We start from the raw sequence: 25657 nt of genomic DNA on the forward strand, positions 1-25657 counted from the left end.
CTCTTGCATGAACCAGGTCTTAGAGTATTCATTTGGCCAATTCTGTTGGCTTCATGATGTCCTGTTCTCCCAATGTTGTGCCACTGCTGGCCTAGTGGTTTTTTCAAAACATGTAGGCATCTAGGGTGTCATTTTCTCTTCTGTTGATGTGCTACAGGCACATTTAGGAGGATGGGCCCCAGAATACTTAAAAAAAATACCTTCAATGGAGAGATAACAAGGTATAAGTATGTTGTGTTTGTTCAAAATACACTTGTTGTATAAAATTTCCTGTTTAATGCTGGAGATAATGCATCTTGCCTTTGCACCTAACTCAAGTGGGTATTTTAATCTATTCAGCTAGGTTGGATAGTGCCATAATTCAGTGCCATGGAAAAGACTTTCAGGTAGGGTGAAGAATGCCCTACTGTCAGGCTGCCTACCAACTTTTCCAACATATTTTAACTGCAGCCTGCTGATAATTCCCTAAAGATTATGGGAATATAAAGACGTTATTTTGGATTAAGTTACTCAGTCCTTATTCTTAGAAAGTCATATTACACAATGTCAACAAAAACTAGAAGCAAAACAAAAGAGAACACATGGGATGCTATAGGAATGGATAGCAGAGTGATCTCATCTCTTTAAGGGGTCAAGGAAGGCTTCGCAGGGAAGAAACATCCATAGTGAAACCTGAAACAGAAGTAGATATTAACAAATGAACTCAAAGGAATCCAATATTGCAGAATCATAAAGTCAAGGGGTCATGCATTTTAGATGAGACTGAAGAGACAAGCAGGGACCAAGGATCACAAGGTCTGATAAGCTTTGTAAAGAAGTCTATTTATCTTAAGGGAGAGGGAGAACTATTGAAAAACTTTCAACTGGCAATGACATGAATAGATTTGCATTTTAAAGGCTATAGTATCCTCATGCTGTGCTGTTAACAATAAACACTTTAATGCCAATTAATTCATAATCCTCTTTTACTAACCCATACATTAAATTATTATATAGCAAATACCGGGTAATGAGAAGAAAAGACAGGCTGAATGGTGGAGTCTGGGGTGACAAGGAGCATCACAAGATATGAGACATAGGGAAAGAGGGAAGCATAGAATGATATACTTGGGTGAATGAAAGAAGGAAGGGAGGACAGAGAGACCTAGAGGAAGGTGAGCAGACAGGCAGTCAGACCAAACTAGGTGCTTTCACATTCATGCACAAACTCTTTTAAATCTCACAATCCATTTTGCAAAAGAGAAAACTGAAATTCAGAGCAGTTAACAGCTCAAGAGAGGTAAATTTGCCCAAGATCACATAGCAAATGGCAGAGCTGGAATTTTAATTTAGATTCTTCTACTGTATATTCAATGCCTTTTCTGATAAGGAATCTTGTCTTTGAAGTTGGGAACATAACAAGAGTGAGTGGAGGTATAGTCTATATTCCAACATATAGCTAGAAGGTATAAATTACCTGTTGTCATAATTTTGCTAGTGATTACCCCTCATTGTGTGACAGATAGTCAAAATCAAATGCTTGCAACCCAGTGGAAGAACTGTGTGATGTTCTCTACTGGGTGAATCCTTGTGTGATTTTCAAGGTAGAAAATGATTAACATTTCAATGTTCTCCCCTTCCAGGGATCTATGTAATACTATGTAGACTGTCAGCTGCTGAACCACATCCAAATTTCCTTTTTGTATTCAGCAAGGCTATGTCATTTCTTGTTTAGTCAGTTGTTATTTTATTATTAATTTTATAAATATTTATTGAGCCTAATGTAATCCAGGTACTGTTCTATGTGCTGGAAAACATCAGTGAAAAAAAACAGAACATCTTCTTTGTTCTCATTTATTTAGTGTACTTATATATTTTAGTCTTTAATTACTCTGTGTCAAACAATCACACATTTAAAATTGACTTAAACTTTCCATTTTTAAATTTCAAAGGCTTCCATTTTTTCCCCTGCCCCCACATCTAGTTCCAGAATATTGGGATTGGCAAAAATGTACATGCTATCCATCAATACACTTGACATTTTGAAGATTTTGATTCTTCCTTCCTAGATTTCATTGTTAAAAAGGAAAGAGAAGTGAAGTTCTTTTTATGATCAAACATGCTATGACTTTCAACACGTATTTACCTTCTGATTCAATCCTTGCTTTTCCTTGTGTCATGATGTTCCTATATTCTTATTCTCCTTAGGCAATATTGAAGATATTTTGCTGTCCTATTATGTCTTTATTATTATTATTATTATTTATTGAGACAGAGTCTCACTCTGTTGCCAGGCAGGAGTGCAGTGGTGTGATCTTGGCTCACTGCAACCTCCGTCTCCCAGGATCAAGCAATTCTCCTGCCTCAGCTACCCCAGTAGCTGGGACTACAGGCATGTGCAATCATGCCCAGGTAATATTTGTATTTTTAGTAGAGATGGGATTTCACCATGTTGGCCAGGATAGTCTCCATCTCTTGACCTCGTGATCCGCCTGCCTCAGCCTCCCAAAGTGCTGGGATTACAGGCGTGAGCCACCATGCCCGGCCTTATGTCTTTTTAATATATGGTGTCTGCATTTGTAGCATGAGTGATAAGGAGCACAAACCAAATCTTGGAATTTGATAAAATACCTTCTTTCTAAACTATATGAGTTCATTTTCAGAGAGGTAATGTAACAATCCCAAATACCTGTCATTTAAACAACAAGTTAATTATTCTCTAAGGATACATATTATAGCCAATATATTTTATGGATAACCAGAGATGGGTTCTCAATTGTGATGATTTCAACCATATTCTATCTTACTTAAGTTTCCAAACTGTGACATTTACCTCATTGTTATCCATCATCATCATCTATTTCTATAGATGTCCTATAGATATCTATTCCTATCTAGTCTGTCACCTTATTCCTATATTACTTCCAGAAAGGAGCATTCAGACATTGAGTTTATGTTTAATTGACATATTTATCTATAGTTCCTGACTCCAACTACCAAAAAAAAACTTGTAGATTAGAATATAGTTTTTTGCAGAACTAAAAGGCATTAATCCAAAATAACTCCTGACCTTGTATTCACTGGTTAGTAAGGTTTGGAATACAATTACTTCTCCAAGAGCTAGTAGACAAAGGAGGGATCATAAGGCTAGTTATTGACTAGATTGATGGCTGTAGGAAAAATCCCAGATTGGTTGCTTTCATTGCCCCACTGGTCGTCAATTGCCACATTTGTTGATATCATAAATGTGCAGAGTAGCAAGAAGATAAGATGCCCAGAAAATAGAGGAGAAGAATACTTCCTTGACTTTTAGTTTTGCTGAAAAATTGTGCTAATATCTTTCTGGATTGAGTATTGGGGCTATATTTCTGATTACAGGTAAAGACAGGAAGCATGATTAAAGGCATGTAAAATGGAGCATGTGTGGAGAGCATTCGTGACAGCCCTTATAGGCTTGAGCTCTGTGATGACCAGAGCTACACATGATAATCTTTAGTGGATCTGCATCATTATTTTATACAAAGGTAAGGAAATGGTTTTTTTCTTTTGATTTCATTTCCAAATTGAACATAATCAACATTGTTATTATTTTTTTTGCTTGTAGGAATACACTGGCCAGGTATCTCTGAGAACATCATGTCCTGGTGCCTAGGTCTTTTTCCTGACGTTACAGAGTTCAATACACTTTATGTACAGTTGGGATTTTCATTCCCAACTTTTAAGCATATTGTTATGGAAGTTTAACTGCTAGTTTTTGCTGATTTATGTAATTTCCTAAAATCCATTTGCAGTTATTCCCTGCTACATACTGAGGAAAAGAAGAAGGAGGAATAGGTAAATCTAGCATCTCTCTTGAAAACCAGTTCATGCAATGGCCATTGCTTGATTTGTCTACTCTTTTTTTTTTTTTTTTTTTTCCTTTTTTTTGAGATGGAGTCTCACTCTGTCGCCCAGGCTGGAGTGCAGTGGCGCGATCTCAGCTCACTGCAAGCTCCTCCTCCAGGGTTCACGCCATTATCCCGCCTCAGCCTCCCGGGTAGCTGGGACTACAGGCACCCGCCACCACGACCGGCTAATTTTTTGTTATTTTTAGTAGAGACGGGGTTTCACCGTATTAGCCAGGATGGTCTCGATCTGCTGACCTCGTGATCCGCCCGCCTCGGCCTCCCAAAGTACTGGGATTACAGGCGTGAGCCACCGTGCCCAGCAAATTTGCCTACTCTTAATCTGAAATACAAAATCATCTTCCAAGGGATAGGGATTCTACTTATACTGAAACGTCGTCATGGTCTCTTTTTGTTATTACTATTGTTTTATTTTGTCTTATGTAATCAAGAACAAGGGAAGCAATCATCCTTAGCTGATTGCCTCAAAAAAATTTCAAGAAAATTGCATTTTCTTAGCCGGGTGCAGTGGCTCACACCTGTAATCCCAGCACTTTGGGAGGCTGAGGCGGGTGGATCACTTGAGGTCAGGAGTTAAACACCAGCCCGGCCATCATGATGAAACCCCATCTCTGCTAAAATTAAAAAAAAAAAATTAGCCAGGGATGGTGGCGTGCGCTTGTAGTCCTAGCTACTCAGGAGGCTGAGTCTGGAGAATCACTTGAACCTGGGAGGCGAAGGTTGCAGTGAGCTGAGATCGTGCTGTTGCACTCCAGCTGGGTGACAGAGCAAGACTCCGTCTAAAAAATAACTAAATAATGAAAAATAAATACATAAATAAATAGAAAAATTATGTTTTCTTTAAGAGGGATGAGGCAAACTGGGGTGGGCACACAGAACAGTGCAGGATAGGCAGGCAACATGGTGTCTTCCCTCTTGAGAACAGTTGAGGAAACAGGGTTGATTAGTCTAGAGAAGCGACTTGCTGCAAACTTTCATTTATTTGAATGGTTCCTATGCAGGAGAGGCCTAAGGCTTAACCTTGGACCGCTTCAGAGGATAGGATTAGGACAAAAAAGTGACAATTATAGAAAATTTAATTTGAGCACATTTAAAAAATCCGTTTATTTCTATTAGTTTGAAATGTGAAAAATGGAAAAGGCTGTCTTGAGAGTACTCTCCTAAATGAGTAGATAGTAGTAGTAGTATTTCCCACGCAGAAGCTGGGAAGCTGGCTGACAACTTCGCTGGATTGTGCTGAGGAAATTCATACATCAACTTGAGGGTTAAATAGATAACCTTGATGGTCCTCTCCAACTCTGAGATTAAGTGTGGGTTAATAATTCTTATGTAGCAACTGAAACAAGATATTAAGAGACTTAAAATATTTATTTTGTGAACTCTTAAAGGGCACTCGGTGCTCAATAAGATGTTCACTTACCGGGAGTAAAGCATTAGACAAAAGACTATTATAAGACTTCTTTGAAGAATATCATTGTCCTCTCTATTTAAAGGTATTATTTTGGGCAATATTTGTGAAATAAAACGTAAGTTTTTCAGGCAGTGTTCTTCATTCATGGTCAGGAACAGCTTGCTTTTTGTCTAATGATGCTAGCTCATTTCTCCACACTCATGTGTCTTGCATTGTGGTCAACAATGATCATAAAATGAGCTCTTCTGTCTTTAGAAACTTCACACTACACAGATCCATCTGTTCCTTTTTACCTAAGCCGCGTTGGTCCTATGGCTTCCAGCTGTGTCTCAATTGCTAATTCATTCTTAAAGGAGATTGGTTGGCTAGATAACTTTAATAGCCTTGTTGATCATTCTATACCCTATGTTGACTTAGAATTATACGGTTTTCTCCAATTTAACTTTTTTTTTTCTGGTAAGCTTTTCAGCTAGCTGTATTTTCTTAATTTTCAGATAAATTAAAAATAATACATTCTTTTCTTTTTTTGTAGATCCCTATATATGCTTTAGGTAATTGATAGCTTCTTGCATTCCGTATGAAACAAGTTCCATTCTTTTTCTGATCCTCCAATGAAAAAAATAAAGCCAAATATTTAAGCAATTCAAATATTAAACTTGCTCTAGTTTAGTTGTGACATTAAAAAGTGCAAATATATGAAACAAAATAAACATGCCTTATAATAAATTGAATTCTCCATCTCTGTGCAACTGGCATTAAAGGGAATACAACTTCAGCTATTATCTCTATTTACTGCTTTGTGAGCAGTTATCATAATAACTGGAAAATTACTTTTTCATCTCTTGATGTTTTACAAGTTAATCATTTAAAAATTTGTCTAGACATATATGACATTTATTTTTGATGGTTCTCAAAGACGTTGTCAACAGGAAGTCTCAGTTATTGCACATTTTATTTAATTGTTTGCTTGATTATTTCTTCCCTTCAATTCTGTCTGTTACCTCCCTGGGCATTCCTACTAAATAGATGACATCTAGATTTCAACATAATTGAGAAAATATGAGAAACTCTCATATTTTAATCACTTGTGCTTATAATGATCCATTCAAGGAAAAATCTAGATATGTATAAATAAGTACATATGTGTGTGCTAATGCTTAGAAATGAGACTAGGATATACTGCAATATATTAACAGTAATTAACTTTGGACTTTTTAATAGGTCCTTTTTTATTTTATTTTATTCTTCTGTGTCTGATTTGTCATCAAGGAAAGCCTTTTTGGGCTTGTTATTTCTCCCCCAAATCATGTATGTGCTTCTCATTGACTTCCTGAACTGTGTCTATGGGTAGAGCTGACTACATGGCCTTGAGACCAGTGCAGCAGTGCATAGCCTCCTACTCAGAAGTTTAGGGTTTAATGCTCTGCAGTTGCCACTTAAAATTTTTAGCAATTTTATCTTTGGATCTATATTTTGTTAAGTGGCATCAAATAAGACAGTGAAGAATACATGAAACCTGAGATCACACATAATCTTGCCTTCAAGTCTTGGACTTCTGCTCTTGGCCATTTTGTGCACTTGTTTCTCTCCTCCCTCACTTTATCTTCTATCCTGCTCTGTAACCATTGCCTCCTTTCCCCTTTAGTGGGTGCTTGGACATAGACATGAGGAAGGTCAAAGTTAGTTAAGGCTCAGGTGATGTGTGTTATGTAGCCTCTGGGCATGGGGCAAGGAAGTGCCCAAATCTGCCCAAGCTAGCAGCACCATGTTAGGAATGGCAGCCTGTGGGAAGCAGAGGTTTACTTCTCCATCATGGGCTGGGCACCATGTGTTGGCTGGGTGACTGACAGATGGAGAAATTCAGCTTCAGCAGTAAATGGATTGTGTGTGAAGCGTCATGTCACTAGGTCCCCCAGGGTGATTGTGAGGGTCTGAACTCATTTAGATACCATTCTCATACCCAAGCAAGAATGATATTGTATAATAAATGAAAAAAAATGATACAGTTTGAGAGAGAAACCAGAAAAATATTTTCTATTTTAGTACCTTAAAAGGCACCTTTTTCTGCTTTTTGAACATGTCCCCACATTTTCATTTTGCACTCAGCTCCATAAATCATGGACCTGGCCCTGCTTGTGATGCCCTTCAGATATCTCCCATCAGAACCCAGTCTAGAGGGCTGATGGCATAGGTTTACATTGAGCATATGGTCATCCATCTGCCTCAACTGTGAGGATCAGATAGGTAACCCCAGGGATCTTTCTTTCTGTAAAATTGATTCTTTTGAATCATTGAAACAACTGGTGTAAGCAAACTCAATTAAGTTTAAGGAATTTTACTAAGCAGTGGCTTAATAAGGAGACAGTGATTTCCTTGTTAGGGATGTGTGGTTTCTTCCCCTCTTTGAGATGAGTTTCTCATGGCAAACTCCAGTTAGGGAGAAGACCACCACCCTCCTGCCTTAGAATGGTGAGGCACAGGTGCTTTTCTTTTTGAACCTGCTTTTGATATTGTTGTATCAAATGTGTCAGTAGATCTAAGTGGAATGTTTCACGCCTCTTCCTTCTTTTTCCTGGCCTCCACAAAGCACATTTTCAAATTAGGGTTGAGTTTCTTTCATGTAGGTATAGCCAAAACAACTATTCAGAAGATGTGTCTGAGAAATCCAAGGCACTAAGAGTCCTTGCCTTCCTTTCCTAATATGTTTGTGGTTTCTGTGATTATTTACCTGTAATGTAATCTTTTCTCTAAATTGGGACATATAAATAAGATTTGATACATTTTCCTTTACATATTTTCTGTAATACTACATTAATGTACTGAGAATGTCAACTGGGTTAAACTTGTGCTAGATATAGAAAAAATACTCAAACTTTAAAGTATGTAGTTGACATAATTTCTTCATTTCTCTTGTGATGAAGTTGTTTTTCTTTTCCTCATGGTTCCCTTGGTTTGGATTGTGAATTTCTGTTAGAGGGTGTTATAAGTCACTTCGTTTGTTGTCTTTCTCAGAAGTCCTATCTTGTCTCGAGTTATTTAAAACTCTGTAAACATTGAGCTAAACAGCCAGACAACATTCTAATTGTCTTAATATACTTAGGTAATCTCCTGTTACTGGACAATAGTTTGCTGATCATTTTTTCCATTCCAATTAATGTTTTAATATGTATTATATATAATGTATACATTATATATAATATATAAATATACATTATATATTTTATATATGTTTTAATAAACATATATACGTTTTAATAAACAAACATATATATTTTATATCGGTTTTAGTAAACATATATTTTATATCGGTTTTAGTAAACATATATACTTTATATCCGTTTTAGTAAACATATATACTTTATATCCGTTTTAGTAAACATATATACTTTATATCCGTTTTAGTAAACATATATACTTTATATCCGTTTTAGTAAACATATATATTTATATATGTTTTAGTAAACATATATATTTTATATGTGTTTTAGTAAACATATATATTTTATATGTGTTTTAGTAAACATATATATTTTATATGTGTTTTAGTAAACATATATATTTATATGTGTTTTAGTAAACATATATATTTTATATGTGTTTTAGTAAACATATATATTTTATATGTGTTTTAGTAAACATATATATTTTATATGTGTTTTAGTGAACATATATATTTTATATGTGTTTTAGTAAACATATATATTTTATATGTGTTTTAGTAAACATATATATTTTATATATGTATATATAATGTTTCAGAGTATTTCTTCAGGATTGGTCTCCCGTATTGGAAAAATACATGTATTTATGAAGGCCTTGATAATATATTGCAAATCAGCGCATTAGAAAGATTATACCAATTTAGATTTCTACTAGCATCCTAAAGTTTGACTGTCTGATCAGCTTTAGTTATTATCACTTAAGTGATGGAAAATGGAATCCTGTCTTGATTTGTATTTCTTTGACTAGTAAGATATGAAGTTTGCTTAAATGTTTTTCAGCCCCATGTGTTTTCTTTTTCAGGCATTTTATTTAATAAAAACGTAGTCTTCAGAGCACAATAGACTTTAGAAAATATATTAAATTGTTTATGATTTCCACCATGAGTCTTTTATATGTGTTAACTTGCACAAATGAAAAAACTGTATATTAATAGGGATGTCTTTCATGGTTGTCTGCAACAGTCTTAGCTTACTAATTCTATTGAGGGGAGATGGCTGAGGGTAGCCAGCTATCTAAAAGAGAGATTTGACCAAAGATAGACAAGAGTGCATAATGTAGCTTTATAGTTGTAACTTCGTCAACTCCTGCTATTGCCCATATGATTTCTTAGCAGTTGTTTAAGGGCTTATATTTTTCTAGAGGGGGAGGAATGTACTTTTCATCAAAGGTTTATTTGGTAATTCATATTTCCTTTATGGTCTACATTGATTGTCGGTTATAGCTCTTACCCAGTGTGTGTTTTTTGAAATGGAAATTTAATTGGGTGAGCATTTGTGATGAGATGTTTAAGTGACTTAGAAATATGCGTAACCACATGTACATGTTGTTTAATCAAAAGTGTAAAGTAAGTAGAATTAGAATTTAGAAACAGTAGTCTCCTAGTGCTAAGACTGAACATTACTTATTTTCAGTTGAGCAAGGAAAATTAAACTGCTTACAGTTATATTATTATTTACCCTGGTGATTTAACCTTACAAATATTTTACAAAATAATATAAATAGAAACATATGTGAAGTGTAGACAACTGGAAACATGTCACATTTTCTAAGTAACCATGAATGGATGAATAGTAAATCTTATATGTTTATGATCTCTAAAATATAATTCAAATACTGACTCTGTGTGTGTGTGTGTGTGTGTATATAACATATATACATATAATTAACATTTGTTTAGCAATTTATGGCTTTGTAATATACTTCTATGCACATAAACTTATTTGATTCAATAAAGAGAAATTACTATTACCAAAAGACTTTTCAGTTTCTTGGTTTAAACCTAAATATATATATATATTAGCCTAAATATATATATATATTTTAAATAATATATAAACCTAAATATATATATTTTAACCTAAGTATATATATATATATTTTAACCTATATATATATATATTTAAATGGTTTATATGGGCATATATATATATTTAAATGGTTTATATCAGCATATATATGTGTGTGTGCATATATATATATGTGTGTGTATAATAGATATATTTAAATTTAAACCAAGAAACTAAAAAGTCTTTTGGTAACAGTAATTCCTTTTTAGTGAATCAAATAAGTTCATGTGCATTAAAGTGTATGAAATGTTTAATAATAATTTTCAAAGAGGCAATAAGTATGACTCGGTAATACAAGCCCAGGGAGGAGTAGATTCAGAAGCTGGGAAATTCTCTTGAGAAGAATACTTTTGTATATAGGAGCTTGAGTATCATCCTAAATTGAAAAAAAAAAAGGGAGTTTTTAATGATAATTACAAAATGTTAAAAAATTAAGCTAATAAATGACCTTAAAACAATTTTTGGTGCAAAACAAAACTAATGTTTGTGGATGCCTTCATTCATGGAACAGATAATAATTATCGATCTTTTCTATGGGCTAGACACTGTTCTAGGAACTTCGGATAGATCAGTTAATGAAAAGAGAAACATTCCTTCCCTCATTGTGCTTGTATTCTATCAAGGAGAGATACAAAATGAACAATAAACCTGATAAATAGGACCATACTAATGCCTATGGAAAGCTAAGTGTTATGGACAGAAGAAAAATTAGAAGCAGCAACGGGAATTAGGAGTCAGTGTGGGAGAAGAGAATACATTCTCAGTATTAAATAAGATGATAGATAAGGGAAGGCCTTGTTGAGAAGGTAAGTTCTAAGTGAAGACATGGAAGAGATAAGAGGATTAGTCAAGAGGTTATCTGGGAAAATAAATACTCCAAGTAGAAGTAACAGCAAGAGCAAGCATACAACCTGCGGACGTGCTAGAAACATGTGGGAGGCCAGTGCCTAGAGGAATCAGGGATAATGCAGAAGCAGATGGGTTCAGAGAGCCAATGGAATGGGGAGCAACCCCATAGGACCTTATTAGTTGTAATGATTTTAGATTTTATTCTGAGTGAGATGGGAATCCAATGCAGAGTTTTAAGCAGAGGACTTGATCAGACTTGATTTTTTTTTTAATTGTACTTTAAGTTCTAGGGTACATGTGCACAACGTGCAGGTTTGTTACGTAAGTATACATATGCCATGTTGGTTTGCCGCACCCATCAACTAATCATTTACATTAGGTATTTCTCCTAATGCTATCCCTCTCCCAGCCCCCCACCTCCCGACAGGCCCCAGTGTGTGATATTCCCTGCTCTGTGTCCATGTGTTCTCTTTGTTCAACTCCCACTTATGAGTGAGAACATGCGGTGTTTGGTTTTCTGTCCTTGTGATAGTTTGCTGAGAATGATGGTTTCCAGCTTCATCCATGTGCCTGCAAAGGACATGAACCCATCCTTTTTAATGGATGTATAGTATTCCATGGTGTACATGTGCCACATTTTCTTAATCCAGTCTATCATTGACAGACATTTGGGTTGGTTTCAAGTCTTTGCTATTGTGAATAGTGCTGCAATAAACATATGTGTGCATGTGTCGCTATAGTAGCATAATTTATAATCCTTTGGGTATATACCCAGTAATGGGATTGCTGGGTCAAATGGTATTTCTAGTTCTAGATCCTTGAGGAATCACCACAGTGTCTTCCACAATGGTTGAACTAATTTACACTCTGACCAACAGTGTAAGAGCATTCCTATTTCTCCACATCCTTTCCAGCATCTGTTGTTTCCTGATTTTTTAATGATTGCCATTCTAAGTGGCGTGAGATGGTATCTCATTGTGATTTTGATTTGCATTTCTCTGGTGACTAGTGATGATGAGCATTTTTTCGTATGTCTGTTGGCTACATAAAAAGATTTGAGAAGTGGATCAGACTTGAATTTTAAAAGACTACTTCTAGCTTCTGTGCTGAGATTACCTTCTAAAAGATTAGGTTAAAAATCCAGGCAAGATATGGTAGAGGTTTGAACTAGGGTGCATATGATAAATAGTGACCAGATTCTGAATATATTTTGAAGATTTTACCGATGGGATTTGCCAGCTTGTAACACAGGATGTGTGGGGAGTGGCTTTCCTGGTTGCTAGACAGTTCCTTGGACTCCATGCTGCTAACTGTCCTTGGTGTTGAGGCTCCTGGTGTCCTCTTTGGTTTGAGTCTTTGTCTCTGGTCATCCCAGGTTTCAAACTAATGCTCTTCTGGTTGGTATTGATGTACAGCTTCTCTGTGTACCACTCAACTGGTTTTAGGTGTCCTGTTCCAACATTTGAACCCTTACTATCTATTCAGCCCTCTATCATGTTCATTATTTGCCCTAATACCTGTTTATCTTCCAGCCATTTGGGCCTGAGATTTTTCCTGGAATCTGTTACTAGCTGCCAGCTATGATACAAGTGTGAACTAGAGCTGCAATTATTATTATTTTATCGGTGAAGCCACGATGAAGGGAACGGGCTAGGAGTTATTCAGGATTTTTTAAAAAGTAAGGAAATTTTGATTTCATTAATCCCTAGCTAAACAAGACTCTATGTTGTCATCACTTTAAGTTAAATAAAATGTTCCAGAAGAATAAATATATTCATGAAGGTTTCCATCTTTATGACATATTTTTTTCTGATATGACCAAAAAATCCATGTAGCTATAGAAAATATGTTTAGTTAAAATTCTTTAAAAGCATTTTGAAACTCAATTGTTTTGTAATTTGGTTAGTGATAATTGGGATATTTAAACAGTAATGATTAAAATAAAATTTATAAACTATTTATGAAAAATACTTCTTGTGTAACCATGTTTTGTCACATCGAGGTAGAAATTTTGGGTTTGCTTCATTCATACATTCACTGGTACAAACTCATCTGAACTCCATTTGACCTCATCTTACTTGAAATGGACTCTTTAGGAAAGCAGAAAATACTTTCAAATAAACATCTCCTAAAATGCATTTTAACCTTGGATCTGGAAATCTATAAAAGAATACCTTTTTTTTTTAGTACATTGATAACATAGAGAGAATTCCTTACAGCTGAAAATTATGGTATTTAAAGGTTTCAAGATGTCTTTCCAGGTTTCGAGTTGGCAGCAAGCCAGTTACTGAATGGCTATATTTTAGAAGCCCATCTTGCCTCCACTTCCTTAGGTTTTCTAATTTTTCATATCAGTGCTCAGCTCTGAGAAAATATTGAATATATTCTTTAAAGTTCATTCACTTTTCTGTTGCTCTAGATACAAGCTTTGCCTCAAAAAAAAAAAAATCCTCAAAAATAAGTAAAAGATACAACAAATCCCTGCAAATCCTAGAGAACCTGACCGTCCTTAAGTGTATAAGCACAAATGTTTTGGATTAGTTCCTCATAAAACTTAAATAAATGTTGACATAAGAATCTTAGTATAGTGTCGTTATTTTCAGATCAACTTCTAAACTGGTTTGTAACAAACATATCTTTTTGTATGTGTGTGGCTTGCTAAGCAATCTTAATGGCTTAAAGCATCTGTGTTACATACAATTTAAATACCTTTGAATTCTCTTTCCATAAACCATTGATTGACTACTTCATGGGGCACTTCCAAACCCCATTCTTTTGGATAGTGCTTCATGTTCCATTTTGTGAATAGAAATGTGGCAATAGCCTATCCAGTAGAGGTTTTCATTGGGTAACCACAGGAAGGACTTAATGTAAAAGCTCTGAGACTTTTACCATAAAAGAAAGGGAGAGATATTTGTAACATTTTACAAAAATGTGTTTTTGTTGTGTCTGAATATTGCTCTTCCAGAATCAGTGATTTTTTTTAAGAAGTTTTACTGCTGGATGATGGAAAGAAAAAAAAAAACTTGATATTTGTTTCTTAGACTGCCCAAGAATTGTAATGACTGTAAATGAATTTGCCTCCTGTGGTCATTTGTAAATTAAATTTATTGCAGAGGATATGTGTATAATCCTTCCTGGGGACAATTTATATGAAAGTTAATAAAGTCTACTTATGGTCTTAAACAAGCAGAATCAAGAGTATCTAGAGAACTTTTAAAAAACAAGGAAAAATGGAATAGTAAGAAGAACAGAAATAAAATCAGGTGCTTTTAGAAACATAGTTCACCTTGATAGATTGGAAAATTTACATACAAAATTAGGGAATGTACAACTAAGAATTGTTCACAGATGACCACCACACTTATGGTAGGTTAATTACATAGGATTTGACTTTATGTCTGTTTTTACGTGTCTCTTTCTTTGGTTAGAAAACCCCTTTCTCCTCATATATTGCCAATTCATACCCTCTTACAATTTGGCTTAGTTTTTTCCTTTTCTCAAAATATCCTCAAGCTATTAAGTTCTATACCAGCAAATGCTTTATTAATGTTACATCATTCTGCATTTGTTGCCCTGTCTGCTTTTCCAGCTACTGCATATTTGTATAATTTTGCTTGTAGTTTGAGCCTAATTTCCAGGCTTATTAGGGGGAAAAATCTATTTTTTGTTTTCTTCTATTTCCTTTATATTTTCCAGTACAGTAATCCTCTCATAGCAGGAATCTTTAACTGGGGAATTTACTGTATTAGATAATTCAACCAGGCATATGATTTCTCAGTGGGGCACTATCATCACTTTGGATTGGACAGATATTTGTTTTCTGGGACTTATCTCTCTGCCACCTTCCCTTTCTCCATATTGCAACATTTTTAACATCCTTGGCTCTGACAGTAAATGCCATTAGTCTTTTAAGTCGTTTGACAACCCATGATGCCTCCTAAGAAGAAAGTATTATTGCCCCAATTGAGTCTCAGTTCCTTTCATAATACTAAAAACAATTTAGGATTATTTTATTTATTGGTTGCTTTATTTGTTCTTCTCCCACACTAAGATAAACCTTCAACAGTACATGTACTGATTTTTTTTTTCTGTGTCATTCATTGTATATGGTATAATACTTAGGACAATGCCTGGCACATGGTAGGTGCTTAATAATTTATAGAAAAAATGTGTGCCAAAGCCATTTCATAGGTCTTTGTAAACTATTTTAAGCAGCACAAAATTTTGGCAACAACTTACTAAATAGGTTGTAGATAGTCTGAATTAAAGAGCATCTACTAGTTCCGAACACAGATTAGCTTAGATATTGGCAGAATGTGGCTTTCGTTAATTTTTTTTTTCCTCTAAACCTACTATAAAACTTTGGGAATGTCAGATTCCCAAAATGTTGCAATATATATATTTTTTTTTCGAGACGGAGCTTCACTCTTGTTGCCCAGGCCAGAGTGCAATGGTATGATCTCGGCTCACTGCAACCCCCACCTCCTGGGTTCAAGTGATTCTCCTGCCTCAGCCTCCCTAGTAGCTGGGATTACAGGCACATGCCACCACACCTGGCTAATTTTTGTATTTTTAGTAAAGACGGGGTTTTACCATGTTGGCCAGGCTGGTCTCAAACTCCTGACCTCAGGTGATCTGCCCGCCTCGGCCTCCCAAAGTGCTGGGATGACAGGCATGAGCCACCACACTCAGCCTAGATAGTCTTTTTATACCTGGTTTCTCTTACTATATAATAAGATAATTAGTAACACTTGGCTTTAATCTGTGATGGTTACTGTTAGGCCAACAGTAATAATTCTTATCAAGATACAAGAAAGAAAAATATTTTGTATGTAATAAAGAAAGCCTTAAATGGTCATTACCATTTAACAATGTTCAATATTGCCATCTTTTACTTTTGAAACAATGGAACACATCCACATGGCCTTTAGTGGTCCCACTGATTGACTTCCCAGCTAGTCAAGGTTGGAGATTCCAGAGAAAATGTTACAAGCAGAACGTCTTGCAATAACCATTCAGGTATAATGTTAATAGTTATCAATCTTGCACATATGTTATATTTAACCCTATTTTTTTGCTGTAACCAGTTTCTCAAATATCTAGGATCTGTGTTGAGGAGTTAAATCAACATTATCCTTTGTCTTTATCACCTCTGTCACTTTGAAGTATAAGAAAGGTCTTTTCTCTAGGCACTTTTCAAAGATTTATACAAGTATATATCTTTCTTTTGATTTTTCAGAATCAGGTCTCAAAAGCTTACCCAAGGTCAGAATTCATTCAAGATGCATTGGTGTCTTTTCGAGCATTAATTTCCACCAGTTGTGCACATTCTAGGACAAGTAGCGGTTTGAGTTTCCTGGTTGCTTGGCAGCATTATTTTCAGTGTTTTATTGGGCTTACTATTTCGCTGAAGGCTTAACAGGCTCATTTTCAAATTCTTAATCAAGAAAAAGTTTAATGATTAAAGGTAATTATCTCCCGATTAGAAGGGCTTTTAAAAATTTATCAGCATTCCAAAATTTAACAAATAGCTCTTGATAACCTAATTAAAATCCTACTTTTGCTGCCAGACTATTTCAAGTCAGACACTCATTCAACCTCTTGTAGCAAATCATGATCAATTTAAGCAGTTTCTGACAATTCAGACATAGAAGTTGACCTGTGTTAATATTTAGATTGTTCCCTGGAGGATGATTATCTGCGAGAATTAGTTTTGCCTTCTTACTTATTTTTAACGGGAGATAATGTTAGTTATCTCTAGTTATTAAGAAGTTAAAATCACCCTAAAGTAGAGGGTCCATTGGCTGTGTAATATACCTATGTGTATATAACAGACAAAATTGTTTCCAGCAGCAAATCAGAATCAGCTGCTTCACATCATAGTGAAAGGCCTTTCACTTTCCATTAGATTTGCACCTTAAATAGTAATTAAATTTAGAGGCCATATTGTAAAGGAATTCAGTCTAGTTTAGAACCATGGAATTTTGGTGGGTAATTAAACACACACAGAAAATCCTACACTATTCATGGGAGCTGTTTGTATAAGCTGGGGGGCAAAATTATTTTTTTTTATAGTTCTTAAAATAATTTGGACTTCTTGAATAAGCCTTATTTACCCAAAGATATACTTAACCCGTTAGTAACCAGCTGTTGTTTTAGAACCAACTTAAAGTTTGAATTCTAACAATGGGAGTTGTATGCCGTTAAGCAACCAGAAAGGGTGCAATCATGGTTAAGTGAAGACTCCGGGAGCACAATTTGTCTGGCAATCCATGTTATTTGTTTTAATTTCTATTGCTTCTAGAAAGCTTTTTGTAGTCTGGTTTTCATTTTTAATTTTTGTGGGTACACAGTAGGTGTATATATTTATGGGGTACATGAGATTTTTTGATACAGGCATGCAGTGTGAAATAAGCACATCATGAAGAATGGGGTTTTCATCCCCTCAAGCATTTTTTCAGGGTTGCAAACAATTCAATTACACTCTTTAAGTTATTTAAAAATGTTCAGTTAAGTTATTAATGACTGTATTCACTCTGCTAGTCTTTTCTTGCCCTTCATACTCTTCTGGGAGATTTGGTGGCAGAATTGAAAGTGGATGAGTCCAAAAGACATATAACCTAGGCACGGCAGCACTTCCAGACCTCATCTGTGTACATATTTATGTGCTTCCAATTATCAATGTGTGGGAGTTTTGTCAAAAAAAAGCTGGGCTTGTGGTTCCTTTTGTTCTTCAGTGTCTATTTTGGTTTATGTTTTAAATGGATGCAAATGTGATTTATAGTGCATGGCATGATGCAGTTAAGAGAAAATTGGACTTTACAAGGCAATGCAGACTTTAGCAGGGAAGGGCTGCATGTGAGCAACATGTTCTGCAGGTGACGAAGGAACAACCCAGCGTGACTTATGGTGAGACTGGAGAGTAAAGAACATGTGAAGGGTTGTTCTGCCCAAGGAACATGGCTTTCTTCCCTGTGGTCTGGGAGAGCAGAACTAAGTCTCCTAAAACTGTTTAGAGAGCTGTTAAGTAATGTTGCTATATGGTTAAGAAAAGGACATACAGAGCAGGAATGTTTTCTCATTGGGCAGGGCTGATTCTAACAGATACCTAAGGAGCATATTTATCACCATTCCGGATAGCCACACAATCAGTGTCCACATTAGCACTTTTTGATAGAACATTCCCAAGAACTTTTAAAGTTCTGAACAAATGGCCATGCTGTCTGAACAGCAGTTATGCAGCCCAACCATCCTTAAAGAGCAGAGACTCTTTGGAATCAAGTTTACCAACTCAAAGTTCCTGCAGGAGTGGAATGACATTAAATCAAATTATTCAATTCATTTAATCATTCAACAAATCTATCCTGAGCATGTTCCATGAGCTGGAAAATAAATATGCATCAGTGACCAAAAAAAAAAAAAGCATCATGGATCAGGAAAAAAAAAAGTGGGTTTTGGTTTTAATCTTGGCTTTTATATTTGTGTAAATCTTATTTCAATAATGCAGATATATTATAGCTTCTAGTATTTGAGACATATCTCAACACATATTTAAAATGGCCATGTTTCTTTTAACACATTATTATATATTTAGGACCTTTAGTTTTTAACTGTGAGATGAAGCAGTTGAATTAGTATTGTCTTTGGGGAAAATAGCTGAGTTTCAAATCCCGTCACTGCCACTTAATCTTTGAGGGAGTCTTGGAAAAATTATTTAACTCCTCTAATTTTCTGTTTTTCTGTTTTCAAAATCATACCTACTTCATGAGGCTATTGTAAGGATGCTAATACATGTGAATTTCTTAGAACTAGTGACTGCCATAAAGTTAGCTCACAGTAAATTCATACAGTTCTATAAATACTTCTGAGGCCAGCTGGGGTAGCCGTTTGGGTTATAAAGGGATTGGTGTGTATGGGTGGAGTATAAAGGTTTACTAGCGGCCTTCCTACTCAGGGTGTCAAGCAGGTCCGTCTTCAGAGGGCTAGGAGGAAGATAAACCTTATCCCACTGACCTAAGTTAGGTTTCTACTGGGGACCCAGTGACTAAATGGTGCAGTTTCCAACACACAGGGTCTGGATCTGGAGGTTTTAAGAATTTCCAAACTGTGAAAGGGCCTTGGCCATAGTTCAGGGAAGAGAAAGTTTAATTTTTGGCTTGCTATTAGTCTAAGGACACTGGTGTCAGCTTCTTTGGATTTAGCTTTCAGCAAGCAAGCATCTATCTGGAAGCTTTCTTTTATCAGGAAGCAGCTGGAGCATGCCTATAGGGAAAGGGAAAACAGTAAGGGTAATTAGGAACAACAGGAGGAAAAATGATTTCCCAGAAAAGCACAAAAATCTAACATAAATCGTTTTGCAGGCACTGAGAACTGAAGGGTCAAGACTTCCAGTTGATGTGGGTGGGGAAATGAGGCAAAAATTGGACAAAAAAATCACTCTGCCAGAGTGGCAGGGACATAGGTCACGGGGGAGGAGGAGCATGCCACTGAGCGAGCACAAGTAGGGGAAGCTGCCCAAGAAAACTTTTTGTGCTTCCTAACTTTCCCCTTGGTCTTCTTCTCCCCAGAGACTTTTTTTTTCAGCTTGGCTGTTTTTCCTTTTCCCTGCTTAGAGAAATGAGGCCAGAGAGCGCAAGCCGTAGTGAGCTGATTCCACTGTGTTGTTGATGCAAAGAAGGGGCTAATTTGGGGATTAGTGAGTTTTGTGTTTGCACCTGCAGTTAGCTTACTGGGCCTGCTATTGCAGGTGGATGTTCCTTGCAGATGTCACTGTCCATCTGGCTTCTGCATCTGGATCTGCCACTTTACCTTGGTGTAACATGCAGTTATTTAATCCAGTTTTATTGAAAAGTTTCTCCCATATCAAGCACTGGATAGTTTCAGGAGAATTTTACTAATGTTTTCTATGTGAGGGATGGAGTGTGGGGTGGACAGTGGAAGAAGCAGTGTGAATATGTGGGGTCAATTATAGGAAGGTTCACAGGGCAATACACAGAATGTCACCATCTGCACTGGATTTTTTCCTCCCCCGCCCCACTATTCTTCTTCTTCCTTGTCACTTAGCATATGCGGTGATCTAGTATCATGTGTAACAGTTTACCAACTATCTTCTAATATCTGCTGAATTCTATCTACCAAATAAATACTGAATTTATTGATTAGCTATTACGTTACTTCTACCAAATAAATATTTAACTCTGTAAAAGGTAAAGTTTTTAAGGTAAAATTTGTTTTTCATCCAGTTACTTTTATAAAAAGACAGTGTATCTTTTTTTAACATACATATTACACAGAACCTGTGTCGATATTTGTGAATATTTGGTTGTAATCATAAGTTAATCTCAATTTCTATAAAATCTACATTGAGCATATACTAAATGATAAAAATTACACAATAGTTGATTTTCTAATGGTATTTTCTTGAAAATATTCTATAATTAAGTGTGAGTATGATAGAATTTTTTTAACAAAAGAAGATAATAGGTTAGTCATTTTCTGCCTAATGATTTTTGTAATGAGACTTTTAATGGTGACTTTAAACTTGTCTGTTACTGACACCAATACCACAGAGAGGAGCTATGATAAAACCAGTCGTTGGAATGAAACCAAAAAGAAAATATATAAATAACAATTTAATAAAAAAGCATTCCCAGAGCTGACCACACTGCACTGTGGGAAAGCTGATAACCGAGGAGGACTCATAAGAAATATAACTCATTTTTTCTAATTTTTCTTCAACCATTTTTAGTTGATCTGTTTGGATCTATTTTTTTGCTCATTATAAATTAACATAATCTTCTGATTATAAACAAAGGTCACACTAATTATATTCTATTTAGAAAACTTTGAAGGCTTGAAAGGAAAAGATCAATGTCTGTAGTCATCTTACTATCTAGTTTTTGCTTTGTTACAAACCAAGCCCAAAACCTAGTGGCTTAAAAAACAACAACAACAAAAACAAACAACAACAACAACAAAAAATAGTCATTTAGCTCACAGCTCTTTCAATCTACTGGCAAGTTGGCAGGTGACTGGCCGCCCTTGGGTGGCCTCATTCCTATGCTAGGCACTGGCTTCTGGTTGTTCTAGGAGCGGTAGCTGGGATGGCTTGTCTCTTTCATAGAGCCTCCCACTTTCCTGAACATGATCTCAGGCTTCTTTACATGGTGGTCTCAAAGTTCCAAAGAGCAGTGTGAGGGTGAATTTACACATGCCAGCCCTTATTAAGCCTTTGCTTTCTTCTCATGAGCTAATGCCCAGTTGGCCACAGCAAGTCTTATGGCCAAGTTCAGAGTCAGGTGGGAAGATATGATTCAAAGGTCATCAATATGAAAGGCACTTATTGTGGCCATTTTTGCAAATACTACAAAAAAATAAACTTGGCTATAATCTATATACTTTTGAATCCTGCTTTTTTTTTTTTTTTTTTTTTTTTTTTTTTTTGAGACAGAGTCATTCTGTCACCCAGGCTGGAGTGCAGTTGTGCGATCTCAGCTCACTGCAACCTCCACCTCCTGGGTTGAAGTGAGTCTCCTGCCTCAGCCTCCTGTGCAGCTGACACTGCAGGCGTGCGCTACCACACCCAACTAATTTTTTTTGTATTTTTAGTAGAGATGGGGTTTCACCATGTTAGCCAGGCTGGTCTTGAACCCCAGACCTTAGGCAATCCACCTGCCTCGGCCTCCCAAAGTGCTGGGATTACAGGCGTAAGCCACCATGCCTGGCCTGTATCCTGCATTTTTCACTTATAAAATTATAGTATGAGAACTTACCTATTAAATATTCTTTAGAAGTATGATCTTTGTTATATAATATTAAAATACATGGTTATACCACAATTTGTTTATCCATTTTTCTAATAGAAATTAGAAAATTGCCTTCCTGGAAAAACTAGAGCAATTATTTTTCAGCAGCAATATTTGAGAATATCACATTTTCTACAATGTCATCAACACAGCTTAGCATACATTTTGAAAATCTTTGTCAATTTGATAGGCAGAAAACTATATTTTCAAATTTACAAATTTTAATTAAGTCTCAAGCATTACATTTTTAATTGTTGTAAACCATTAATTATCTTTTTAGGAAAATGTATTTCATTAAAATAAAAGTAAATTTATATATTCATAAAATATATGATAGAAGAAGTATATAAGGGACAGAAGAAGTTTGAAAAATGACTTTATTTACATGATACCACATATTTAACTTCAGTGTTTTCATCCTATAATACTTAGAGCAGTTCTCAGAACTGTGAAAATGTTTTATGCTCCTTGAGGGCAGGTCAAATAAAGCATACTGGAAGAAAAACAGACATTGAAATTAGATGCTGGACATTATAATAACATAAAATCTGCATTTTTGAAAATTTGTTTTCAAGGTAAGGGTAGGAGAAAAGTTTTTCTTTTTTTGGTATGAGACTCAAAACACCTATGATCTTTATTTAAAAAACAAAAACAAAAACAAACTACAGCTTATAAAAATGCCTACTCTCAGTCAAGCAAATATTCAGGAACAACACTGGAATAGTACTTTGGAAAACAATTTTTTTTCACTACCATTTTTGTGTTGGAAAAAGGGGTCATAGATATAGATGAACTAATTCTGCTAATCTTAAAATGTTGTTTTTAATTTGAATGTTGAAAGAACATAAAGACTAAATTTTAACAGAAACATTGGGTGTTATAGAATGTCAGAGAAACATTAGCTCTTCAACATTGAATGCATATAATGTTTTTGATCACAGGTTAGGTGACAAAAATTCAAGCTTAATCTGTACAATCTGTGCAATATGTGTGAGTTATGGATGTTGTGAGAACCTTAACTTTTGTACTTCCTGATTTTTTATTGGATAAAGTACTTTTTCAAAACGTTTCTGAAGTGGAACTTTGAGAAAATATTTTGAGGACAGGACACATAGCAAAAGGAAAGTGCAGGAGAGAATTCATAAGTAGCCAGTTGGGGAGCTCACTACTGGATGTGCTTCTGGTTGGGGCATCTCCTGATGACAATGTGGGAAACAACTCAAACTCAAGTGACTTTGACCAGTTTTTAGACCTAATAAGATGGTCAAGATGCTTATCCCTCATTAGCAGTTGCCAATTTCATAACACATGACTCTAAATAGGAAAGAGGAAGAAAGAAGAAAGAGAAAAATTTTGAATTTAATGCAGGAGGGAAGGTAATTTCTTCAAGCTGTTGAAATGCACTGATTGTGTCTTTTGTGGTGAGGAGGAGGATGTACATTACAGAAAATAAACCACTTGTGAGAACGGAGCAAGGAAAAAAAACCCCAATGGCAAAAAACTCACCTCCTACATCAAATATTTCTGCTATGATACAAAAAAAGGAAAACTTTTTTCTTCGGCCTTAGGATGTGTATGTTTTTACAGTGTAGATTATATTGTTTCATTCCCCAATCTCTTTACTTATTCAAAGTTGTTTGCAAACATTTAATTCATGTAGTACAATTCAAAACATATGCCACTGGAGATCAAATGCTTTATTCCCCCTCTCTTATAAAATTTTCAGGTATTTGCAGTTTGTGGACATAATAATGTCACATTATTTCAGTGTTTACTTTGAGGACTAAAAGATGTTCGAGAAGTGTGTGTCATATTTGGACAATGAGAATCCAATTGAGTTCTTTGTTCACAAATATTACAGTTCCTTCAGAATTATGCTTTCTGAGTAAAATAATTCTTTTAAGACATTGTAATTTTATGTTTTATAAAATTTGATAAGGTTGGTTGCTCAATTATTTCTGAAACTAAACAGCAAGTAATCACCTACAACAATAAACAGAAAACAAAATAAATAAAACACTTTCTTCTTAATTAAAAAAAAAATCTTTTTTTTTTTTTTTGAGACAGAGTCTTGCTCTGTCACCTGGGCTGGAGTGTAGTGGTGTGATCTCGGCTCACTGCAACCTCCACAACCTGGTTCAAGTGATTCTCCTGTCTCTGCCTCCCAAGTAGCTGGACCACAGGTGTGTGCCAACACATCTGGCTAATTTTTGTTACTTTTAGTAGAGACAGGGTTTTGCCATACTGGCCAGGTTGGTCTCGAATTCCTGACCTCAAGTGATCTGCCCGCCTCGGCCTCCCAAAGTGCTGGAGTTACAGGTGGTGAGCCACCATGCCCGGCCTTAATATAAAACAATCTTTTATAAACATTTTTCTTGCCGATTTTTATCTTTTATTTGTGTAATAATGTTGAAAAGTAGATATAATAATAATGCCTCTGAAGAGTGAGAATTATCTTTCAAAGAAGAAAACTTAAGAAGATAAATTACTGCTTGAGTAAGCTCGACAGTATATCACACAAGTAAAATCTGGAAAATATAACAAGTTACAATAATATGGACCTTGGTAAACTTTTAAATAATTACCATTGGCTTTGTAGAATCTTTAATTTATTGGATTCCCTTCCCTGATCTCCCCTATAATAATCTAGTGAAAAGAGTTTATATTGTATTAGGATTAAATTCCACACATTTAACAGTAACTTGGAAAAGTGACTTGAGCAATAATCTCTCAAGTATGATAGGTGTGAAGATAGTTCAGAGAATGGTGATTTCCAATTTCATCCATGTCCCTACAAAGTACATGAACTCATCAATTTTTATGGCTGCATAGTATTCCATGGTGTATATGTGCCACATTTTCTTAATCCAGTCTATCATTGTTGGACATTTGGGTTGGTTCCAAGTCTTTGCTATTGTGAATAATGCTGCAATAAACATACGTGTGCATGTGTCTTTATAGCAGCATGATTTATAGTCCTTTGGGTATATATCCAGTAATGGGATGGCTGGGTCAAATGGTATTTCTAGTTCTAGATCCCTGAGGAATCGCCACACAGACTTCCACAAGGGTTGAGCTAGTTTACAGTCCCACCAACAGTGTAAAAGTGTTCCTATTTCTCCACATCCTCTCCAGCACCTGTTGTCTCCTGACTTTTTAATGATTGCCATTCTAACTGGTGTGAGATGGTATCTCACTGTGGTTTTGATTTGCATTTCTCTGCTGGCCAGTGATGGTGAGCATTTTTTCATGTGTTTTTTGGCTGCATAAATGTCTTCTTTTGAGAAGTGTCTGTTCATGTCCTTCGCCCACTTTTTGATGGGGTTGTTTGTTTTTTTCTTGTAAATTTGTTGGAGTTCATTGTAGATTCTGGATATTAGCCCTTTGTCAGATGAGTAGGTTGTGAAAATTTTCTCCAATTTTGTAGGTTGCCTGTTCACTCTGATGGTAGTTTCCTTTGCTGTGCAGAAGCTCTTGAGTTTAATTAGATCCCATTTGTCAATTTTGGCTTTTGTTGCCATTGCTTTTGGTGTTTTAGACATGAAGTCCTTGCCCATGCCTATGTCCTGAATGGTAATGCCTAGGTTTTCTTCTAGGGTTTTTATGGTTTTAGGTCTAATATTTAAGTCTTTAATC

At 35.6% G+C, this 25657-nt stretch overlaps 1 long non-coding RNA gene across 1 annotated transcript in view; it reads left to right on the top strand.

Moving 5' to 3' along the window:
• The window catches only part of LOC134761392 (uncharacterized), a 135557-nt gene that overhangs the window by 31777 nt on the left and 78123 nt on the right, over positions 1 to 25657 (top strand). Inside the window, exon 2 of the long non-coding RNA XR_010139954.1 lies at positions 3358 to 3503. This is a non-coding gene — a long non-coding RNA (uncharacterized LOC134761392). The remainder of the gene's footprint in view (positions 1 to 3357; positions 3504 to 25657) is intronic.

This window comes from Pongo abelii, chromosome 4, assembly GCF_028885655.2.
Source record: "Pongo abelii isolate AG06213 chromosome 4, NHGRI_mPonAbe1-v2.0_pri, whole genome shotgun sequence".
In the NCBI taxonomy this organism is placed as follows: Eukaryota; Metazoa; Chordata; class Mammalia; order Primates; family Hominidae; genus Pongo; species Pongo abelii.